The 12372-nt window shown below is 44.4% G+C and overlaps 1 protein-coding gene across 2 annotated transcripts in view; it reads left to right on the top strand.

The window, feature by feature from the left end:
- Positions 1-443: 443 nt before the first annotated feature.
- Positions 444-12372, top strand: part of LOC125642555 (phospholipid scramblase 1) — a 53296-nt gene continuing 41367 nt past the window's right edge. Inside the window, exons 1-2 of one of the 2 annotated variants that reach the window (XM_048864131.2) lie at positions 445-544; positions 789-873. The gene's annotated coding sequence lies outside the window, so the exon portion shown is untranslated. Of the gene's footprint in view, positions 545-788; positions 874-12372 lie in introns of both variants that reach the window. The other variant, XM_075132193.1, reaches the window with a different exon arrangement.

Genomic DNA, 12372 nt, shown 5'->3' on the forward strand with positions numbered 1-12372 from the left:
GAGAGGGAGAGAGTCTTTCCCCCAAAGGCTTACAATTTGAGGCCTTGGCAAATGGTTCGGAAGGGGGTAGGACTGAGGAGCCCACACTGGCTGTCCTGTGGGGCAGGCTCTTGGGGGTCAAGACGGGTGGGAGGCCAGGGACAGGCAATCCAAGGAGACTGGCTTATCCTGGGCCTTCAAGGTCCGAGGTCACACAGGCCACAAAAGCACGTATTAACATATATTTGCATACCTCTGGGGCAGCTGCAGTGGAGCTGGCTGCTTTATAATAATTAGGCATGCTCGGCAGGTGTCCCCGGCGCATAGACCCGCCCCATTCCCTCATCTCTCTCGGGGCGGGGCAGAGCCCTGCCCCACGTTTCCCTCTCCGCTTCACCGGCCCCTCTCCCGTCCCCTGCCCACGAGGCGCAGGAGGGGCGGGTCTCAGCGGCCGCTCTCCGCTTCCTCCCAGACCAGCCCGTCGCGGGGCGGTGGAGCCAGAAGGGAGACGGACAGCGGGGTGCCCGCGCTGCGCTGCTCCACGGACCCGGACCCGGACCTGAAGGTGAGGGGGTGACAGGGGAGCCGACTGCCCTGCCCCGCCCCGCCCCCGGCGCTGCCAGAGGGGATTTTCCCGCCCTCCGGGGCAAGTGGGGGGAGCCGCCCCCCATGGTGCTCGGGGCGGGGTCCTGCTCGCCCCAGGGGCGGCTGCAGGGGGCCGGTGCCCCATGCGGGTGATGGCGATGGCGCGGCTTGCCCCCTCCCCAGCAATCGACAGCTTTCACTTTCGTTTCTTCTGCGCCTGAAAGGGATGCGGGTGACGGCGCCAGCGACCCTTGTCGTCTCTGTAAACCCGGCTTCTAGCTTCCGGACCCGGCTTGTCCGTGGTCTGAGGTCTGTATGTCTGCTTCCCCCCTCTGAATGGATGGGTACTGCTTCTCTGAGCAAAATGGAACCCTGGAGAGAAAGAGAGAGCGATGCATTGCCACAAACCCCCTCCTTCAGTAACAGAGTTTTTCTGAAGGAGTCTAAAGAAAAGGAGTACTTGTGGCACCTTAGAGACTAACCAATTTATTTGAGCATAAGCTTTCGTGAGCTACAGCTCACTTCATCAGATGTATACCGTGGAAACTGCAGCAGACTTTATATATACACACAGAGAATATGAAACAATACCTCCTCCCACCCCACTGTCCTGCTGGTAATAGCTTATCTAAAGTGATCAACAGGTGGGCCATTTCCAGCACAAATCCAGGTTTTCTCACCCTCCACGCCCCCACACAAATTCACTCTCCTGCTGATGCTAGCCCATCCAAAGTGACAATTCTTTACATAATCAAGTCGGGCTATTTCCTGCATAAATCCAGGTTTTCTCACATCCCCCCCACCCCCATACACACACAAACTCACTCTCCTGCTGGTAATAGCTCATCTAAACTGACCACTCTCCAAGTTTAAATCCAAGTTAAACCAGAACATCTGGCGGTGGGGGGTAGGAAAAAACAAGAGGAAACAGGCTACCTTGCATAATGACTTAGCCACTCCCAGTCTCTATTTAAGCCTAAATTAATAGTATCCAATTTGCAAATGAATTCCAATTCAGCAGTTTCTCGCTGGAGTCTGGATTTGAAGTTTTTTTGTTTTAAGATAGCGACCTTCATGTCTGTGATTGCGTGACCAGAGAGATTGAAGTGTTCTCCGACTGGTTTATGAATGTTATAATTCTTGACATCTGATTTGTGTCCATTTATTCTTTTACGTAGAGACTGTCCAGTTTGACCAATGTACATGGCAGAGGGGCATTGCTGGCACATGATGGCATATATGACCGCTAGTGGCGTTCTGTTATTTTCTTTGTTAGGCCTGTCCTGTAGTAGGTAACTTCTGGGAACTCTTCTGGCTCTATCAATCTGTTTCTTTACTTCTGCAGGTGGGTATTGTAGTTGTAAGAAAGCTTGACAGAGATCTTGTAGGTGTTTGTCTCTGTCTGAGGGGTTGGAGCAAATGCGGTTGTATCGCAGAGCTTGGCTGTAGACGATGGATCGTGTGGTGTGGTCAGGGTGAAAGCTGGAGGCATGCAGGTAGGAATAGCGGTCAGTAGGTTTCCGGTATAGGGTGGTGTTTATGTGGCCATTGTTTATTAGCACTGTAGTGTCCAGGAAGTGGATGTCTTGTGTGGACTGGTCCAGGCTGAGGTTGGTGGTGGGATGGAAATTGTTGAAATCATGGTGGAATTCCTCAAGGGCTTCTTTTCCATGGGTCCAGATGATGAAGATGTCATCAATATAGCGCAAGTAGAGTAGGGGCTTTAGGGGACGAGAGCTAAGGAAGCGTTGTTCTAAATCAGCCATAAAAATGTTGGCATACTGTGGGGCCATGCGGGTACCCATAGCAGTGCCGCTGATCTGAAGGTATACATTGTCCCCAAATGTGAAATAGTTATGGTTAAGGACAAAGTCACAAAGTTCAGCCACCAGGTTAGCCGTGACATTATCGGGGATAGTGTTCTTGACGGCTTGTAGTCCATCTTTGTGTGGAATGTTGGTGTAGAGGGCTTCTACATCCATAGTAGCCAGGATGGTGTTATCAGGAAGATCACCGATGGATTGAAGTTTCCTCAGGAAGTCAGTGGTGTCTCGAAGGTAGCTGGGAGTGCTGGTAGCGTAGAGCCTGAGGAGGGAGTCTACATAGCCAGACAATCCTGCTGTCAGGGTGCCAATGCCTGAGATGATGGGGTGCCCAGGATTTCCAGGTTTATGGATCTTGGGTAGTAGATAGAATATCCCAGGTCGGGGTTCCAGGGGTGTGTCTGTGCGGATTTGATCTTGTGCTTTTTCAGGAAGTTTCTTGAGCAAATGCTGTAGTTGCTTTTGGTAACTCTCAGTGGGATCATAGGGTAATGGCTTGTAGAAACTCGTGTTGGAGAGCTGCCGAGCAGCCTCTTGTTCATATTCCGACCTATTCATGATGACAACAGCACCTCCTTTGTCAGCCTTTTTGATTATGATGTCAGAGTTGTTTCTGAGGCTGTGGATGGCATTGCGTTGAGCATGGCTGAGGTTATGGGGCAAGTGATGCTGCTTTTCCACAATTTCAGCCCGTGCACGTCGGCGGAAGCACTCTATGTAGAAGTCCAGTCTGCCATCATGTGCCAGCAATGCCCCTCTGCCATGTACATTGGTCAAACTGGACAGTCTCTACGTAAAAGAATAAATGGACACAAATCAGATGTCAAGAATTATAACATTCATAAACCAGTCGGAGAACACTTCAATCTCTCTGGTCACGCAATCACAGACATGAAGGTCGCTATCTTAAAACAAAAAAACTTCAAATCCAGACTCCAGCGAGAAACTGCTGAATTGGAATTCATTTGCAAATTGGATACTATTAATTTAGGCTTAAATAGAGACTGGGAGTGGCTAAGTCATTATGCAAGGTAGCCTGTTTCCTCTTGTTTTTTCCTACCCCCCCCCCCCCCAGATGTTCTGGTTTAACTTGGATTTAAACTTGGAGAGTGGTCAGTTTAGATGAGCTATTACCAGCAGGAGAGTGAGTTTGTGTGTGTATGGGGGTGGGGGGGATGTAGCCCGACTTGATTATGTAAAGAATTGTCACTTTGGATGGGCTAGCACCAGCAGGAGAGTGAATTTGTGTGGGGGCGTGGAGGGTGAGAAAACCTGGATTTGTGCTGGAAATGGCCCACCTGTTGATCACTTTAGATAAGCTATTACCAGCAGGACAGTGGGGTGGGAGGAGGTATTGTTTCATATTCTCTGTGTGTATATATAAAGTCTGCTGCAGTTTCCACGGTATGCATCTGATGAAGTGAGCTGTAGCTCACGAAAGCTCATGCTCAAATAAATTGGTTAGTCTCTAAGGTGCCACAAGTACTCCTTTTCTTTTTGCGAATACAGACTAACACGGCTGTTCCTCTGAAACCTGTCATTATGCGAAGGAATCTAGTTAGTGACTAGATGCTTGTGGGACTCCTTTTCTTCCATACACATTGTTAGAGGGATTTCCCTTCACCCTCCCACTTCCCTGGTTCTGGTCTCTTGCTGCTTATTGTCTTCGTGACAAGAAGTCCGAAGCGCAGACAATGCCATGTTTATTGGGGTTAGTTTCCAAGCAAGCGTATTCCGAAGCCCTTCAAACCAGTTGGGCTTATCTCTATATTCTGATAGTCTGTTCCCCAGTGTCCCCCTTCCCAGCTCTGACGCAGCAGAGCATTTACCTAGTGTCCCCTTATCAAACATGATTCCAACTTCCCTTCCCCCCACTTCCTGTTTGACCCCAGTTTATGTAGCAATAGTCTCAGCTATACCTTAACCAGTCGTTTTAATGAAATGTAACTAACCAGTCCTAACATATTGTAACATAATTCGCTAACCAGTTATATCCCACTACCTTAATTAACTTGCACCTAGCAAAATTCATTATACAGCAGACAGAAACAATTAGAGAACCAGACAGATTTACAATAGAAAGTTGAGGCCGTAAAGAGAAAACAGTACAGAAATGAGGGTTTCACAACCAACCAATGATAAATGATTTCTTGCCAGACAGGATGCCATCAAACTAAGTTTTCTCTTACCATCTTTATCTGGTGGTGATAGGCACTATCGGGACAGGATTGTATTTCTAACAGCCCAGTACCACCTTATTTCAATGTGACTGGTTTAGAATGTGAGGATGTGACTTTAGGCTTGATCTGTTTGCTTTGCCAGAAAGAAGACTGAGAGGTGAGTCATAATAAGTACCTTAACCAGGGAAAATAGCAGGTACTACAGGGCTCTTTCATTTAGTAAAGAAAGGCATAAATGGAAGCAATCTCTGGATGTTAACAACAAAAACTTCAAATTAAAAATGAGGCAAATATTTTTAACATTGAGAGAAATTAACTGTTGGAACAAACTACCAAGGAAAGCAGTGGAGTCTCCCCCTCTTGAGGTCTTCAGGATGCTTATCTGAAAGATAGGTTTCAGAGTGGTAGCCGTGTTAGTCTGTATCAGCAAAAAGATCGATGAGTACTTGTGGCATCTCTGAGGCTAACAAATTTATTTGAGCGTAAGCTTTCGTGGGCTAAAGCCCACTTCATCAGATGCATGCAGTGGAAAATACAGTAGGAAGATATATATATACAGAGAATATGAAAAAATGGGGGTTGCCATACCAACTCAAACGAGAATAATCGATTAAGGTGGGCTAGTAACAGCAGGAGAAAAAAAACATTTGTAGTCATAATCAGGATGGCCCATTTCATACTGTTGAAAAGAAGATGTGAGTAACAGTAGGGGGGAAATTAGCACAGGGAAATAGTTTTTAGTTTGTGTAAAGACTTATCCACTCCCAGTCTTTATTCAAGCCTAATTTAATGGTGTCCAGTTTGCAAATTAATTCCAGTTCTGCAGTTTCTCATTGGAGTCTGTTTTTGAAGGTTTTTTTTTTTTGAAGAATTGCGACTTTTAGTCTGTAATTGAGCGTCCAGGGAGGCTGAAGTGTTCTCCGACTGGTTTTTGAATGTTATAATTCTTGACGTCTGATTTGGGTCCATTTATTCTTTTGCGTAGAGACTGTCTGGTTTGGCCAATGTACATGGCAGAGGGACATTGCTGGCACATGCTGGCATATATCCCATTGTTAGATGTGCAGGTGAATGAGCCTCTGATAGTGTGGCTGATGTGATTAAGTCCTATGATGGTGTCCCTTGAATAGATATGTGGACACAGTTGGCAACGGGCTTTGTTGCAAGGATAGGTTCCTGGGTTAGTGGTGCGTGGTTGCTGGTGAGTGTTTGCTTCAGGTTGGGGGGTTGTCTGTAAGCAAGGACTTGCCTGTCTCCCAAGATCTGTGAGAGTGAGGGATCGTCCTTCAGGATAGGTTGTAGATCCTTGATGAAGCGCTGGAGAGGTTTTAGTTGGGGGCTGAAGGCGACGGCTAGTGGCGTTCTGTTACTTTCTTTGTTGGGCCTTATTAACAAGGTTATTTTAGGGGGGGGGTCACAGTATTGCCACCCTTACTTTTGCGCTACCTTCAGAGCCGGGGGGGGCTGGAAAGCGGCGGCTGTTGGCCAGGTGCCCAGCTCTGAAGGCAGTGCCCCGCCAGCAGCAGTGCAGAAGTAAGGGTGGCAATGCTGTACCATGCCATCTTTCTGTGCTGTTGCTCGCAGCAGCTCTGCCTTCAGAGTTGGGATCCCAGCCAGCTGACACCACGCTCCAGCTGCCCTGCTCTGAAGGCAGGCCCACCAGCAGCAGCAGTGCAGAAGTAAGGGTAGCAGTACCGCAACCCCCGCTACAATAACCTTGCAACCCCCTCCCACAACTCCATGTTCGGTCGGGACCCCTACAATTACAGCACTGTGAAATTTCAGATTTAAATAGCTGAAATCATGACATTTACAATTTTTAAAATCCTATGACTGTGAAATTGACCAAAATGGACTGTGAATTTGGTAGGGCCCTAATTATAGGGATAACAGGAACATGGTGGAATAGCAGTCATGACTGGAGTATGAGATTGAAGGGCATGTGCTGTTCAGGAAAAGCAGAAATAAAGATAAAGGTAGTGGAATAGCATTGTATGTTAATGATGAGGTAGACTGTAAAGGAATTAGAAGTGATGGAATGGATAAAACAGAGTCTGTCTGGGTCAAAATCACTTTGGGGAAGAAAGCTGCCAGAGTTTCCCCTAGGATAGTGCTTGGTGTACCTTATAGACCCCAGAATCTGATTTGGATATGCATGAAGACCTCTTTAATGTTTTTAATGAAATAAATACTACTGGGAATTGTGTGATTATGGGAGACTTTAACTTTCCAGATTTAGACTGGAGGACAAGTGCTGCTAATAACAGTAGGGCCCAGATTTTCCTGGATGAGATTGCTTCCAGATTTCTTCACCAACTAGTTGCTGAACGAACAAGAGGTGTTGCCATTGTTAGATTTGGTATTGGTGAGTAGTGAGGACCGCATAGAAGAAGTGGTTGTAGGAGAAAACCTTGGTCTGAGTGATTATGAGCTAATTTAGTTTAAAATAAATGGAAAGATAAATAAAAATAGACCTGCAGCTAGGTCCTTGATTTCAAAAGGGCAAACTTTAAAAATTAAGGGAATTAGTTAAGGAAGTGGACAGGACTGAAAAACTCAAGAATCTGAATGTGGAGGAGGCTTGGAATCAACTTCAAGTTAAAGTTGAAGAAATTGTCCAAAGCCTGCATCCTAAGCAAGGGGGGAAAAATTGTAGGGAAAGGCTGCAGACCAAGATGGATGAGCAAGCATGTCAAACATATTATTAAGAGAAAGCAGAAAGTCTACAAGGAATGGAAGATGCGGTAGATCAGCAAGGAAAGCTACCTCTTGTAGGTCAGAAAGTGTAGGGGGAAAAAATGAGAACTGCCAAAAGCCAAGCAGAGTTGGACCTTGAAAAGGAGATTAAAACCAATAGTAAAGGGTTTTATAGTCATATTCATTAAAAGAAAACAAGAAAAGAAGAAGTGGGACTGCTACACACTGAGGATGGGGTCAAGATTAAAGATAATCTAGGCATGGCCCAACACCTAAACAAATACTTTGCCTCAGTTTTCAATCAGGACAATGAGGAGCTTAGGTATAGTGGGAGGGTGGCTAATGGAAATGATAATATGGAAGCAGAGATTACCATATCCAAGGTGAAGGAGGACTTGTGTCACCTTAGAGACTAACAAATTTATTTGAGCATAAGCTTTCGTGAGCTACAGCTCACTTCAACGGATGCATTCAGTGGATTTTCCACTGAATGCATCTGATGAAGTGAGCTGTAGCTCACGAAAACTTATGCTCAAATAAATTTGTTAGTCTCTAAGGTGACACAAGTCCTCCTTTTCTTTTTGCAGATACAGACTAATACGGCTGCTACTCTGAAACATATCCAAGGTGGAAATCAAACTCAACCAACTTAATGGCAGTAAATGGGGAGGCCTGATAATCTCCATTCAAGAATATTAAAGGAACTGGCACATGAAATTGCAAACCAATAGCAAGGATTTTTAATGAATCTGTAAACTCGGGGGTTGTACCCTAAGAATGGAAAATTGCTAATATAGTACCTCTATTTTTAAGAGAGGAAAAAAAGTGATTTGGCAAACTACAGGCCTGTTAGTTTGACCTCAATTGTGTGAAAAATCTTGGAACAAATTTTGAAAGAAAAAGTAAGTAAGGACAGAGAGGTAAACAGAAATTGGGGTAAAATATAATATGGCTTTACAAAGGTAGATCATGTCAGACCAACTGATTTCCTTCTTTGAGAAGATAACTGATTTTTTTAGTCAAAAGAAATGCAGTAGATCTGATCTATCTGGATTTCAGTAAGGCATTTGACACAGTTCCAATGAGAAATTATTAGTTAAATTTGAGAAGATTGGGACTAATATGAGAATTGAAAGATAGATAAGTTAAAGGGGAGACTGTAGTGGGTCATACGGAAAGGTCAACTGTCAGACTGAAGGGAAATTACTAGTGGAGTTCCTTAGGGACCAGTCTTGGGACCTATCTTATTTAAGATTTTTATTAATGATCTTGACGCAAAAAGTGGGAGTGTGTTAATAAAATTTGCAGGTCACACAAAGTTGGGAGGTATTGCCAATACAGAGGAGGACTGGAATATCATAGAAGATTATCTGGATGACCTTGAAAACTGGAGTAATAGAAATGGGATGAAATTTAATAGTGCAAGGACACTGACTTAGGAACTAATCACAAGATTTTTTGCTGTAAGATGGGGACTTATCTGTTGGAAGCGACAGAGAACGAAAAAGACTTTGGGTGTATTGGTTGATCACAGGATGACTATGAGCCACCAATGTGATGTGGTCGTGAAAAAGGCTAATGCAGTCCTGGGATGAATCAGGTGAGGTATTTCCAGTAGAGACTAGGAAGGGTTAGTACCATTATACAAGGCACTGGAGAGACCTCATCTGGAATACTGTATACAGTTTAAGAAAGATGAATTCAAACTGGAACAGGGGCAGAAAAGGGCTACTAGGAAGATCTGAGGAATGGAAAACCTACCTTATGAGAGGAGACTCAGAGTGTGGCTTGTTTAGCCTAACCAAAAGAAGGCTATGGGGAGATGTGATTGCTGTCTACAAATTCATCTGAGGGATAAATACCAGAGAGGGAGAGGAGTTATTTAAGTTAAGCACCAATGTGGACATCTGATGAAGTGGGCTGTAGCTCACGAAAGCTCATGCTCAAATAAATTGGTTAGTCTCTAAGGTGCCACAAGTACTCCTTTTCTTAATGTGGACACAAGAACCAGTGGATGTAAACTGGCCATCAACAAGTTTAGGCTTGAAATTAGACGAAGGTTTCTAACCATCACAGGAGTAAAGTTCTGGAACAGCCTTCCAAGGGAAGCAGTGGGGGCAAAAAGCCTTATTTGTTTCAAGACTGAGCTTGATAAATTTATGGAGGGGATGATATGATGAGACTGCCTACAATGATATGTAGCCAGTATGCAACTGCTAATATCCAACATCTCCAACATCCAGTGATGGGACACTAGCTGAGGAGAGCTCTGAGGTACTACAGAGAGTTCTTTCCCATGTGTCTAGCTGCTGGGTCTTGCCCACAAGTTCAGGGTCTAACCGATTGCCATATTTAGGGTCCGGACGAAATTTTCCCATGGGTCAGATTGGCAGAGACCCTGAGGCTTTTTGCCTTCCTCTGCAGCATAGGGCACTGGTCACTTGCAGGCCTAAACTAGCATAAATGACGGATTTTTCTGTAATTTGACGTGTTTAAATCATGTGAGGCCTTCAGTAACTCAGTCAGAGGTTCTGGGTCTATTAGAGGAGTGGGTGGGTGAGGTTCTGTGGCCTGCAATGTATAGGAGGTCAGACTAGAAGATCATGATGGTCCCTTTCGTCCTTAAAGCCTATGAGTCTAAGTCATTAGGCTCAATGCAGGGATAACTGGGTGAAACTCTATAGCCTGTGTTATACAGGAGATCTGTCTAGATCTATTGGCCCCTTCTGGTCTTAAAATCTGCAAATTCCAAATTTGTTTGTTTTCTTTATCTCTAAACCCCCATGTGTTTAATGTACTTCTTTAATCTGTTATCTATCTCTTCTATGGGACATTTTCAATTATTTACTCATCTTAAAGGTTGGAGATGTAAATTCTGTGAAGAAACATATCAAATGCATGCTCTGACCTGGAAGATGTCCCTAGGGTAAAATCTTGACTGTTGAATAACGGTGTCCCCTGAACTCTCTAGCCTGGGGTGCCTTTTGCAATGCTTTAGTGGTGAACTACAACCTCTCCCCATTCTGCTCACATGCAGCCTGCAGCATGTAAATTCACTCCCAGCTAAATATATGAATGCTCTCCCAGCCACTCATGAACTACATATAGTGTGATACCTGCAAATTCTTAGTCCCAGCCTTGTTCCCCAGAAATGTGCATCTTGTACTGCTTAGTACACTCCTGGACAGTACAAGCTCATGGTACATCTGTAATTTCATCAAAGGAAATAAAACGTGCACCAGCCTTTCTATCTCAGATGGGGTTTCCCCACACACTTTAATCCAAACTCATACTAGTTAAGATTAAACAATAAGATAAGTTTATTAACTACAGAAGATAGATTTTAAGTGATTATAAGTATAGATGTATATAAGACAGGATTGGTTACAAAAGAAATAAAAAGATAAAAACAAAAGCTAATACTTAATGAAATTAAAAGCAAAATGTCTTTCTCAACATAACCTTGCAGTGCAGACTGGGTCTTCTTCAAGCCTGGAACCACTCCAACCTTTGTTCAGTTCTTTTAAAGTTGTTGATGTCATAAGCAGAGAGATGGGTGGTCATGGTCACTCATTCTCATACCTTCTCCCCTCTTGGAGGATTACCCCCCGTTGGGGTGTAGGCAACATGTAGTCCCTCGTAGATGTGGGGGTTGAAATGTTCCTGTGATGCAATGTAAATTTCTTGTTTACACCTTCCTGGCCCATTAGTACCTTGCTGGCGTGCTAGTGTGTCTTTGTCGCTGAGAAACTGGTTTGTGGGTGTGACCCAGAACTACAGCATATTTTAGTAACAATCATATAGTAAAATCTCACAATTTTACATGCAGTGGTGTTACACACATTTCAACAAGATGATAATATTCAGCAGATTGAGTTTTCAAATGCTTCTTCAGAAAATATACTTTGTACAACATATATCATAACCATATGAAAGTGAGGAATATGGGGTACAGTGTATCACATGGGATACAAAGTGTCACAATATATATTTACAAAAAATCTGGTCTGAGTTTTACTCTGTAAAGCTGAGACAGGAAGGGTGAGGTAATATCTGTTATTGGACCATATTACTCCACCTACCTTGTTGCCCTAAAATCCTGGGACCAGCATGGCTACAGCTACACTGTAAAGCTGGGCAGTTTGGCATTTCAGCTTTCTCTCGTCACAGGTTTCTATGCAGAGACATTGATGGAGTGATAAGATATTTCCTTTGGATGTTTCACTCTTTTGAGGGTATCTAGATTTTTTTTTAATAGTTGTTCACTTGCTTGTGGAGGGACCAGAGGTTTTTGAGGTGCCCCTTTTGATTATTTAATTATTATGCTTTTGATTTTCATGTTAATTTAGTCCTCCTGAAATGTGCTGGCTTGTCAGCAATAGAGGCTGAAGGTTAGGATTTATATAAACAATCTAACATGGGGGTTCTCAAACTGGGGGTCGTGTCCCCTCAGGGAGTCACAAGGTTACTACTTGTGGGGTCACGAGCTGTCAGCCTCCACCCCAAACCCTGCTTCCCCTCCAGCATTTATAATAGTGTTATAAATTAAAAACACATTTTTTCATATTTAAGGGGGGGTTGTACTCATAGGCTTGCTGTGTGAAAGGGGTCACCAATACAAAAGTTTGAGAACCACTGATCTAACATAATGTGTGTGGAAAAAGAAACAAAAGTCACTCCCAGATATCTAAGATAAAGTTCCTTCTGGATCCCCCAGAGCAGCTTGTCTTTGTAAGTCTGCTTTCTACACTGTAAACTCTCCAAGGAATGGTCTGCTTTAATGCCTGCTTCTTCCATGAGGCTGAGCACAGTGTTACTACTTTTGTGGCCCTAAGCAAATATGTTCATGTCAGTATTTTCTGTGACATAACCAGAAAGAGAGAAAACTGCTTAGACCTCATCATGAAGAGAGATGACAGTTGCCTTAAATTATATTCAAAACAAAATAGAAAAATCCATGGGCGGTGGGTGAACCACGGGCTCAGGGAGGCTAGCCCCCGACCCAGTCCACTCCTTCTGCCTGAGGCTTCCCCCACCCAAACCCAGACACCCCCCCCCCCCCCGGAGCACTGGGTGGGCATGCGCCCCCTTCCCAGTCCCAGAGCGCT

The sequence above is a fragment of the Caretta caretta genome, chromosome 9, assembly GCF_965140235.1.
Source record: "Caretta caretta isolate rCarCar2 chromosome 9, rCarCar1.hap1, whole genome shotgun sequence".
NCBI classification, from domain to species: Eukaryota; Metazoa; Chordata; order Testudines; family Cheloniidae; genus Caretta; species Caretta caretta.